Genomic DNA, 11,762 nt, shown 5'->3' on the forward strand with positions numbered 1-11,762 from the left:
ACTCACCCTTTATGTATTTGTTAACATAGATGAGGTCACCCCTCAGTCTCCTTTTCTCCAAGCTAAAGAGACCCAGCTCCCTCAGCCTTTCCTCATCAGGGAGATGTTCCACTCCCTTAATCATCTTTGTGGCTCTGCGCTGGACTCTTTCGAGCAGTTCCCTGTCCTTCTTGAACTGTGGGCCCCAGAACTGGACACAATACTCCAGATGTGGCCTCACCAAGGCAGAAGAGAGGGGGAGGAGAACCTCTCTTGACCTACTAAATGTTACTGTTGTATAGAATTTTTATCTAGTTTCTCATCTTCTCTGACCCCTTGTCCACAAATCAATCTGATCTCTTCAGCACTTCGGCAATGAATCAGGGTCAATGAAACTGGAAGCTTCACATTGCTCTCTCTGCTCAACCTTACCACCTCAGCCTCTTAGACACACGGTGGGTTGGAGCTTTATACCCTGCTGGTAGAGACACCATCTTTCTCCTTTTCTGCCAGTTTGCAGTAACCTTTTTGCTGCTGGCTGCATATGTAGACATTTCCCAGTAGTTCCTGGGGAAGTTTGGAAGGTTGACCACAGGAAAGTGGCTTGTGCAGGCACTACTGTCAGCAGCCAGGAGAGGGGGCACTGAGCTTGAGACATTGTTTTTGTGCCGGTCCTACCTAACTGCTTCAATTTGTAGGTGGTGAGAGCCCTCTTTGGCCTGTGAGATCAAACTAGGTGTCTTAGTGACTTCCTGTTGTATCTGCCAGGCCGAAACACAGGTCAGCTGAGATTCAAGGTGGAGTTGAGGTTGTGCTACCTCATCCTAGAGTTCAGCCTACAGGAAGGGTGGATGTCACAGCTGGCAGAGGCAATGAAAATGAAGTAGTAGCAGGGATGGGAGCTGCACCAACCACTCCCCTTGGGTCTGCTTGGGCAGGAGATGAGAGGTAGGAAGAGACGATGGGAAGCAAAGGAGGCAAGGAGAGGACCAGTATCTGAAGGCTCTTGGGAAGCCAGGTCAGTATTCAGCATGGCTTTCCCTCATTTGAAGGGATCCTGAGATGCCTCCACTTACCATTGTAAGCAGTTTAACATCTCAGGAAATAAACTGCAGGACCACTTCCACACTGCATATGATGGTGTGGTTTCTCTGAGACCAAAGGCTATTGTGAAGAGAGCTGGAGATGTGTGGGAAGAGGAGGTGGCAGGAGCTGGAGAGGAACCTCAGGGAGTGAAGAAGAACCTATATGGGACTTGAGACAAGGCGTGAAGACAAGAGGAAAGAGGAAGACAGGGAGCTTGCACCTCCCCCAGGCACTGTTTCCATTGAGTGTGCTGGATGGGTTTTGCTTTCTACAGGAAATGGCTCCTGGGAGGCAGTCTCCCACTGCTGGACCACTCTTCTGCCGCTGTGGAAAATCACTAGGGGCTGCACAGCCCCAGAAAGCCAAGGCATTTGTTCTGGTTTTCAAAACACTTCATTAATGTCATTGACAATACTCGCAGGTTCCCGAGATTAGCACGGTTCTATTTTTGAAGAGTTATTTCTCGTGGCAGGCTGCCAAGCAGGGCCAGCAGCCTCAGTATCTGTTCTATCTGGATTGGCAGGACATGTCGTTGTTGTTCCTTAAAGCTGTATCTCCGCAGCTTGTCAGTGCTCCCCTAGCCCTGGGGGTAATGGACCTTCTGCAGGGTTTCCGGGGTTGGTGTGCAGGGATCATGGAGGGACAGAGGTGAAGTTTGCAGTGTGTGCCACCTCAGGGTGCTCTCTGGCTGTGTCTAGGTGTGGAGCTTCAAGCATAGCTGAGAGAGCAAGTGAGGGATGTGGCTACCCCCGGGGCATGTTCCTGGGCGAGGTGGCACCTGCAGCATCCTGCTCTCAGGATCTGGCTTGGTTGGAGTCAAGGAGAAAGCTGCTGGCATTCCCTGGGGAAGGTAAGGTTTCTCTGCTTCTCAGCTAAGCCTCCTTGGAACCGCAGACTGTGGGGCCTGCCTCTCCCCAGCTCCATCTAGAAGGTGGAGGCATGCAGCACCCCAGTACCAAACTCAGTTCATTCTCTCCTCAGTATGTCTTTAATGGCTAGTGCTGTGGAATCAGAGCTGTGCTTGAGTCACAGTACTCAGATGCATTACTAATTGCTCCTACTGCTGTTTCAGGCTCAGGTTCTCATTGACATCTACTCATTAAAAATATTTTAATTTCAATTAGCCTACCCAGTGGAGGGGGACCCCCAAGGGTGAAGATTGCTTTAAAACTTGGAAGCTGTCTTCTGTTCCTGCTGAGATCCTGTAAAATCAGAGTAAAATAGCTTCATCATGAGAGATCCCAGTTTGCGTGGAGATCAGCTTGAGAAACTACTACCCTAAAGACAGTCCCAGCCTTATCCCTTTCAGATTTCTCTGTGCCTACAAACAGGCAGTGGTAAGGAGGTGCCTCCTCAGTCTTGCAATGGTGCTGTTCCATCTCTTGTGATGACACAATGCAAAAAATGTGGTGAAAAGCAAATGAAGGTTGCAAAGCCCAACCTGCACAGTCAGTTTGTGTGGCTTATAAGGCTGGGCCTGTCTCTAGCTGTTTGTTGGTCCCTCAAGGGCTCTGGGTTCTGCCTGGGTAAAGCAGAAGCACGAGGAGGATTATGAGAAACCCTTACAAACAAGGTTTTTGCTGGACATAAAAGGCAATTTTTTCTCTGCCTTCAGACCAAGAAGCTGCCAAGTGCTTGGGATGTAGTGTGGCTTTTTTTCTTAGGCATTAGAGCAAAAGGGGAGTGAGATGACCACAGGACAGCATAGTCCTACAAGCTGGGGAGCTTGGTGGCAATACATGTGGGAGGAGGCAGAAAAGCAGCTACAGAAATTGAGGCACCATCAAAACAATCTTCAAATGTGTCTGTGGGACAGTCCCTACTGTGGGACTGTCCCCTGCAAGGCAGATGGATCTTCACGGGAATCATTTAAGATTAGTTTCTTAGTTTTGCCTCACTTACAAATACAAGATTTGCAGTTTGTTTGGGTTTTTAATTGATACCTGGGGGGGAGCTGGTGGACTCTGTCGCCCCTTTCCTAAGTGTTTTTTGTGCCTGTGGGTGGCTGAACGGTCCCTTTTACTGCTGGGGGCAGCTCTGCCGCTGGGGTTGGGGAGCATAGGGTGTGTGGGCTTGGGTGGCGAGCCCTGGTCATCATGAACAGAACAACTGTTGGAGTCACCCTTTTTGCAAAGGCTTTTGGAGAAGATTCTCCCTTCTGTGCTGGCAGAGACCTGAGGAGCACTGATGGAGTGAAGCAGAGCCCAGCCAGGAGCAGCCTGTGTTCTCCTGGGCAGGGCTGTGCTCTGTTGTATGGGCCCTGGGAGACTGGGCTGGCCCCAGTGAAACCAGCAGGGTTTATTGCAGTCGTGATGGATTTTCTAAGCCCTGCTTCAAGGCTGAGCTGTGATTTTTCCATTCAGTTTGGGCCCTCGGGTGCACAAAGTGGATCTCGCTGCTGGGCTGTGAGTCTGTTCCATGCTGATTCAGGCACAATGGGGTGAACAGATCACTGGGTCCCTGGATGACCAGGTCTTCTGTGGCCACGCTGCTCCCCTGATGAGCACTACTCTTGGAGCATCCTCCATGTGAGGCCTTGGGCATGCAGTGACATTTAACCCAGGGCACCTCTACAAAGCCACTCAGGCACCCGGAGCCCTGGCTGACCAGGCTGTGCCCAACACCCCGGGGCGTTGGCAGGGTGAGCAGGGCAGGGTGCCACAGGGAAAGGAAAATCACTGTGAGTCAGGGCTTGGGAACAGCATCTGCTCCATGACAGGGCCTGATTTAATCTCCTTAGCAATCGCCTCAATTGTAGAATCAGCAGGATGCTAATTAATTGAGAGACACTCAACACAGACATGGAAATCCCTCCTGGCTATAAGTGGAACACTTTTGGGTCTGGCAGGTGCAACTGGTTGCTCTCCTCACCCTGGGGCTAAAGCCCTGCGTGAGGTGTCTTGGTAACAGTTCCCTATGGCTGCCCATCCCAGTCTGCTGGCTGGGGTGTCCACACACCAGGGAGGTGATGCCAGGGAAGCTTCCACGTTGGCCTCCTGCTCCTGACTGGGCTGAAGGAGCCATCAGACAGGCCTGGCTGTGACCAGGGCTCTCACCCTGCCTCTCTCCAGCCCCTCAAGTTCATGGGAGGAAAGGCTGAAGACCTGCCTCTGAGGTGGAGAGGGTTGTGTTGCAAGGGGGTGATGGTAGGAGTTAACCTGCTCTCCTGGGAGAGTGTATGATGGTGCCTTTGGCCAGCCAACCCTCTGTCTCTTTCCCAGCATCTGCCAGGTCCATGGCCAAAATGAATTGAGAGGCGGGCTGAAATCATTTGGATCGATGGATCCCCCCAGAGAGACAGGTATTGATCAGCTGTGGGCCAAGGAGAAGGTCAGGGGCAGAGCTGGTGGGCCGCAGGCAAGGGAAGCTGTGTGTTTGGCTTCTCCTGTGAAGGTTTTGGGGACGAGCAAGGAGGAGGGGCTGTGAGTGGCTGCTGCGGCCCCTCCAGATGCCTTCTGCCTGGATGAGGGCTGGCTGTGCCACAGCCCCTCCTGCAGGTGCTGTTCTGCCCTGCTGCATCTCCCTCCAGAGCCAGTCCCCCTGGCAGGGCCTGGAGAACCCCAAATGTGTTCCTGTGCTCCAGGCTCCTCTCCATGGCTGCGGGAGCCATGGGAGGCTAGGGAGCCCCCAGCCCTTGGGGCAAAGCTGGCTCCACTCCCCCACCCAAGCACAGGGAATTCTCTCCCCGGCTGACTTTGCCCAAGGCTTCACTGTCCCTCCTCTGTGACAGCCCCTCCCTGGCTCTGCCACCTACTGAGGAGCCTGGGCCAGGTCCCCAACTTGGCTCTGTCTTGGATGTGCTGACAAGGTCCTGGGAATTTGGGCAGAGCAAACGGAGCAACCTTGGCTCACCTGGATCAATCTCTGCCTGCACCACCAGAGGAGGGCCAAAGCCCCTTGGGCTGCTGCAGCCGTCTGTGAGACCACCTGAAAGCCCCCTGGGGACATCTGGATTGGAGCAGGGTTAGGTTGGAGCATGGGCAGCCTGCTGCTGTGTCCACTGCAGGCAATGGGTACCTGCCACCTTCCAGAGGGGGTGGTGGGTGCCAATCCCTGCAGGGCTCCCTGCATTTTGTACACAGAGGGGAGAACCCTGATCCAGCCTTGTGCAGGGATCAGCAGCATCTTGCTATCTCAGCCAGGAGGTTGCCAGGCTCATCTGAACTCCTTACCTTTCTGATGTCAGAAGCCAAATACAATCTGCTTTAGAAGCATTTGCCCTTCTAGCCTGAGGGCCTCAGTGCTCCTGGGAAAGTGGTCTGTGTTTCAAGACCCAAGTGCCCTCAGCTGCTGGCATGTCCTGGTGTCACCACAAGGTGACTTTGGTATGTGCTCATGAGCAAGCAGACCAAGCAGGATGGGAACCCCCTCCCCAGCTCCTGGCCGAGAACACGTGGCCCCTGTGTCCCCAAATGCAGTTGGTGGTGACCAGGGAACTGTGGAAACTCAGAGAACAACTGAGTCTTCCCACTCTATCACCATCCCCTTAAACCATGGCATAAGCCTACAGACAGAGCAGCCAGCCCTTGGAAATGGCAGTATCCTGCTCTCCGGGGCGAAGGGAAACGTGGGTGACTTTGCTCCATCGTGGTGGGTGCTGCCTAATGGGAAATGCTGATTAATGGTGCCTTCAAGAATGTGCCAGTCCCTGCTCTACAAGGAGCCAGCCCCGGTGTCTCTCCTCTGCTTCACGCCTCTGCACACAAAGAGCTTCCCCGAGCAGCTCAGCTCGGTTCTGCTGACTGGCTGATGAGGGCCTGGCCTGGCTCTGAGGTGGAGCTGTGGCAGAAGCAGCACTCTGGGGAGGCAGGGAGGGTAGAAGAGGCTGCTGGGCAGAGATGAGCAGGAGGCTGACCAAAGACCTCAGCAGCACAGCAAGTCACAGAGGGGCTGCAGGTGGGCTCTACAGGCGAGGACCTGGGAAGCAGCACCTGCAGAAGAGGTGTCTCCTGGTGGTGGGAGAGGTCTTCATGAATCAGACTCTTTCCCAGAGCCTGTCTGTCTCTCAGTGTCTCTACGTGTTTTGAGGCACCTTTTGTCTAAAGCAATGTTTGCTGGTGCTGAGACATCTTGATGCCATAGTAAGCATCCTTCATTTTGCTTTGAGTGCCTGTCTCTTTTTGTCCCTGATGCAGCTCTGAGTGGTGTTGGGAGGGGACACCCTGCAGTGAGGGTGAAAGTTGGCCCTGCTTTGGAGCCTGCAAAACCCAAGGGAGATGGGTGAACCCTGTTGTATTTTGGTCAAGGTTCTGGTGCTTCTAGAGTTGGTCTGAGGCTTTGAGATGGAGACTTTTGGATGCTCAGCTCCTGCCAAGCTGCAGTGGGATCCCTGGAGCACAGAGCAGCAGAGGAATTCCCTCAGCACTAATGCCTTCAGTGTCCTTTCTGCCTCTCCTGGGATAAGCCGTTCCTGTTGCAGTCAACAGGATGTTTGTATCCATATTCCTTGCTGGATGCATCTGATCCCCCTGCTCAGGAAAGCCACTTGCTGTCCCTCAGCATGGAGGTAGGAGCAGGAGTGAACATTGACTCCCAAGGGATGCTGCATCCTCTGCCCCACTCCGGAGCAGCCACAGCAGGTGCTGGAGCAATGCCTGGGCCCATCAGCCCTGCTGAGCTGGAGCTGGAGCAGGAGCAGGAGGAGGATCTGCCTTTCCATCTTCTGCTTGTTGAGGCATGGGGATATCTCTGTCTGGCTCTCCAGACCCACCAAATGCAATGCCCAAGCTGAGATCAGGGGCGAGCAGCTTCATGACAAGGAGGAGGGAGTTGGAGGCAGCCAGTGTGGCACACACGGTGAGCATGCTGAGCTCCAGGACCAAACACCTCCCTCTGTAAATCAACTTTGCTCTGCCTTACTTGGCCAGCCAGCACAGCTGATGGACCTAGACCTTCAACTCCAGGCAGTGCTGACCATGCAGAGTCAGCTTTGGAAACAGTGAATGGCCAAGTCCCTGGGACTGCCTTAACAGTACAGCTGAGCCATGGGGATTTTTCTTGGCAGGTTGCTGGGCTTTTTTTTTTTTTTTTCCCCAGCTTTTGGGTGAAATTCTCTGTTTTCCCTGAGACAGAGGGGCTGGAAGGGCAGAGAGGAGCATCCTCTGAGGAGCAGCCATCCTGCAGAACTGGTAGGCAGCTCAAGTGGCCAAAGGGGGTGGGACGGACTCAGGGTCTGAATGAACAGAGAAACTTGAACAGGGCCCAGCTCTATTAGAGGGATGTAGGAGAACATCTCGTTAGGGCAGAGCCTGCAGCCAGGATGGAAAATTACTGGTAGCCCCATGTTGGGAGGGCAGGAGGTGGCCGGGGAGAGGGGATGGCAGTTTGCCAGCCTGTGCTTTGTGCAGCAAAGGCAGAGCTGGCAGGACCTGGTGCGGCTCTGCCCTGTGCCTGGGCATCCAGGCCCTGCTCCTGGCATGGGGGTTGTGGGCTGAGCTGCAGGGAGAAGATGACCAGCTCCTGCAGGATTGCATCTTCTGTGGTGTGGGGCTGGCGAGCAGCATGGTTGGCTCCTGCCCACAGCCCCAGCCTTCAGCTCATTCCTGGGCAGGGCCATGTTGCAGCCCACAGTGGTCTTCATGAAGCCCAGCAGTTCTAGGGGGACCCACCCATCCTGAGACCAATCTGGGGGCTCTGGGCAGGGTTTCAGGGGTCTCTTTTCAGGTGTCCAATGTCCAATTGCTCTGCTGTCATCCTGGCCTTGATTATTTTGTGTTGTAAGCCGGTACTGGGGGGGGAAGAAAAGAACAGTTTCCCACATCTTGGAGCCAGCAAGCTGTGTGTCTTTTGCTGCCCTGTGGATTTAAGGCTGAGGCAGGTCATGCTTGTCCCATGGTGGCAGGAAGTGGGATGCAGGATGGGATCCAGAACCAAGAGTCAGTGCTCCAGCCCTGCTGCTTTGAGCCCAGGCCAGCCTGGTAGCCCCTTTGCTATTGCCATGGCTGGGCAGCATGCAGTCCCATGCCTGTGGAGCACCTCTGCCTGGCAGACACCTCTGCTGCAGCACAAGCACATTCCCACAGCCACTGTGGTCACCCTCTCACTGCTTTCTGTGCACTGCTGGTTTCTGAGAGACAGCTTCTGGGCAGTTTTGGAAATAGGCCCTTGGGATATGTCTTGCCAGCTGCTAATTCTCTTTGTTTCTCCTCCTTGACCAAAACAGCCCATCCAAAGTCACATGTGGCCAGCAGCCACATGCTCCAAACAATGTCTGTGTTTAAGGGCAGCAGTAAAAACCATCACACTTGCTCACAACCAAAGCTAAATTTAGCTCTGACTCCTCTGTGCATCGTCAGTGGGCTGCATGTGCCTCAGGGTGGTACCTAACCCCTGTGAACCCCATCAATGGAACTGCATTGACCATGCTGATTCCCTGCCCAGCCACCCCAGGCAGCTGCCACACCTGCTCCATGCTGCTGCTCCTCCTGCCCCCAAATCACAGAATCCCAGAATCATCACAGTTGGAAAAGACCTCTAAGGTCACCGAGTCCAACCATCCACCCAGGAGGAGAAAAAAGCCCAAACCCAATACCCACCATGCCCACTAGAGCATTTAGTGAAGTGCCACATCTACTGGTGCTACATCTACATGGTGACTCCACCACCTCCCTGGGCGGGCTGTTCCAGGGTCTGACTACTCTTGGTAAAGAAATTCTTCCTAATATCTAGTCTAAACTTACCCTGGTGCAACTTCAGGCCATTTCCTCTAGTCCTATCATTATTCACTTGGGAGAAGAAGCCAAGAGTCACCTCCCTACAACCTTCTTTCAAGTGGTTGTAAAGAGCAATGAGGTCTCCCCTCTGCCTCCTCTTCTCCAAACTAAACAATCCTAGCTCCCTCAGCCTCTCCAAATTAGCCCCATGAGTGTTGCAGGATGCACCCTGGAGCTCTTGGCCTTGCAGCAAATCCTGGCCGGCCTCAGAGCTTGAATTCAGAGCTCTGCTTTCATTGTTCATAATCTCTGGGGTTGCTCTCTGCCTGTGGTGGCTACTTGCTCCAGCCATCCCCAGCTGTCCTCCACTGGATGGGTCCTCATGGCACTACCAACACCAACATTGTGTGAAGGGTGGCCAAGGGTTGCAGAGGTACCTGCAGCAGGGTTGGGGGTCCCAGCTCACCTCTGCCAAGCCAAGACAGCACCATAGTCCTTGCAACAGGAGCCCTGGGGAGGAATGGGGCCAGGCTGGAGCATTTTTGTTAGTTTTATGGCCTTTACCCTCTTTTTCATTGGATCTTTCTAGGTTTCTTCCAGAGATATGGGAAATGAGAGGTCCCAGGGCCTCATGCCCTGCCACCTCCCCTCTGCCAGCAGTGGCATTGCTGGGTTCAGCAGCTCTGGCCCCTCTGCCTCTCCATGTGCAGGTGTGACTGCTGAGGCATCTCCAGTCCCAGGGATCCTGGCCAGAAGGGAAGCCCACTGCTCTCAGCCTGGTCTTGTTCAGGAGACGTGGCTCTTGGAGAGGGACGGGGTCTCTACTGGGAGCTGAGCTTCCAACGGAGTTTTGCTCTGGAGCTCCAGCAGCAACCCCATCTCAGCTCCCTTGTTCCCCTCCAGCTGCCCTGCTCGGCTTGACACCAGGCTGAGAGCTGCCATCAGGCTGCTGGTGGATAAGACTTGTGAGCCCAGTGGCCCTTGTGTGGGCCAAGCTGCTCCATGCCTCAGCTTCCCTTACCAGTAAGTCCCACAAGGAGACCTCCAATATGGAGATACATGAAACCTTCACAAGGACGTTTCTGGCTTTTGGTGGTGTTCAGGCAGGCAGGCAGTGTAAAACCCCATCCCCAGCCCTGCACACAATCCTGGGCTTCAGGGAGGGTCTGCAGCCTGTCACTACATGGGGTCAGCCAGATCCATCCCAGAACTGAGAACTGCAGGTCCTTGGCTGCCCCTGTACTCTGGCTACAGAGCTGGCTCCAGACAGGGAACAGAAAGGAGCTACCATTTTTGCATCGGTGGTGAAAGCCCATCCCGTGCTCGCTGTGCCTCTGCTGGTGTTGGTGGTGCCGTGGGAGATGCCTCTGCTGGTGGAGGGATAAACCCGTGCATGGGGGGACTGCAAAATTACACTGGCCTGGATGTGTCCTTGGGCAACACCCCAGACAGCCTGGGTGGAGGGGTCCAGCTCCCCACGGGGCAGGATGGAGAGTGGCTGGGGACAAGGGGTGGCACATGGGGCTCTGGCCCACGGTGGCAGGGCAGGGGCTGGGCTCTGGCCAGCAGGACTACTTAGAACCTGGCTTACCCTGCAGCACCCAGCTTCTGGCTGCTGCCCTGCTGGGGCATATGCTTGGCGTGCTGTGGCACAGATGAGATGGCTCCCAGACAGCTCAGGCTTTGCAGGAGCCTGCCCAGGAGTCCCCATGCTGCCAGAGGCTGATGGCTGGTGGCCAGCACTGGAGGGGACCCAGCCCACAGCGGTGTGTTGGGGCAGCTCACTGCAGGCTGCAGTCAGAGCTCCACTTGTACCCTCAGACCCACTTGCTTTGGTGAACTGAGGTGCAGGGTGTGAGCCTGATGGCCAGCCTGAGCCTGTGTCCATCACCACCCAACTGCTCTGAAATGTGTGGCAGTACAAATGAGGTGGGAGTCTCACCCCAGTTCCAGGACACCATTGCAAAGCACAGCTGGGAGAGATCAACGTGTTTGGCTGTGGGAGCACTTAACGCTCTCTGGGCGGGCTCTGGGTGCCAAGGAACATTCACTGTGCTTGACATATCCCCAACATGATCCCCCCTCTTTGGTGCAAGGGATGGGAAATCCCTCAAACATCTGCAACCCAACTTCAACATCATTACCAACATCTCTGGGCAGAGGGAAGCACTGATCTCACAGCAGCACCTGGAAACGAGCATCAAGGGACTATGATTTAATGCTGGAAGATGACACAAGTCTGCAAGCATGATCCTCAAACCAGACAGGTCCTGGGGAGTCCCTGTACGAAGCTGTGACCTCCCTGATGCCATCTCCAGAGCCAGACCTCTGTTCGACCTGCTTAGTGTTGTGTGGCTGAGCTAAAAACACAGGGACAGCCACATGGAAAATACCACATTGACCTGCATTGTAAATGCAATAAAAAATAACGTGGAAAATCTGTGCTGTAAAACTCCCTGGCTTCCCTTTAATCATGCAATTCAGGGTGCAGACAGCTCCATGTGCAGGTGATTTATGATCCCAACCCATGGGATGACACCCCAGTACCTCCAGCTTAGAGCCTGGAGAGGTTGTGCTCTTTCCAAGGCTAATTAAATGTGCAATTATTTTAGCCATATGGCCCTGCTCCTTTGGCAAGGTAGCCATCTAAAAGCTATTCTTTGCTAAAGTTGGACTTCATGAGAAGAAGATTAATCCCCAGTGTGGAAGATCATTTTCTCCCATAGAAATCCCTAGTAATTGGAGGAGGAGGGAGCTTGTAATTGCACAATGTCTGGAAGATCTGGATTCAACCCTATCTCATCCCTGACCAGTTCAGAGAAAACCCCTTGGCTGCTGGACCCAAAGAAAAGGGTGGAAGGCAGCCCTGAGGCAGGGAAGGTCTGACCCTGTCGAAGTGCTGGGTGCTGCACTGGCTCCCAGTTGAGGGATTAAAGGGTCCCTGTGCTCCCTGATATCCCGGGTGCTTCTCCCTTTGAGGTGAGAAGACAGACACAGCCTGGATGCAGAGCTCCTAGTGACTCAGCTAGAGAGGCTGAAATCTGG

At 54.2% G+C, this 11,762-nt stretch overlaps 1 long non-coding RNA gene across 1 annotated transcript; it reads left to right on the plus strand.

Annotated features, from left to right (window-relative positions):
• Positions 1-1,835: 1,835 nt before the first annotated feature.
• Positions 1,836-11,169, plus strand: LOC127389429 (uncharacterized). Its single transcript, XR_007890632.1, has 2 exons — positions 1,836-1,915; positions 10,878-11,169. It is a non-coding gene; the product is annotated as an uncharacterized LOC127389429 (long non-coding RNA).
• Positions 11,170-11,762: the final 593 nt, after the last annotated feature.

Source organism: Apus apus, chromosome 11 (genome assembly GCF_020740795.1).
Source record: "Apus apus isolate bApuApu2 chromosome 11, bApuApu2.pri.cur, whole genome shotgun sequence".
Taxonomy (NCBI): Eukaryota; Metazoa; Chordata; class Aves; order Apodiformes; family Apodidae; genus Apus; species Apus apus.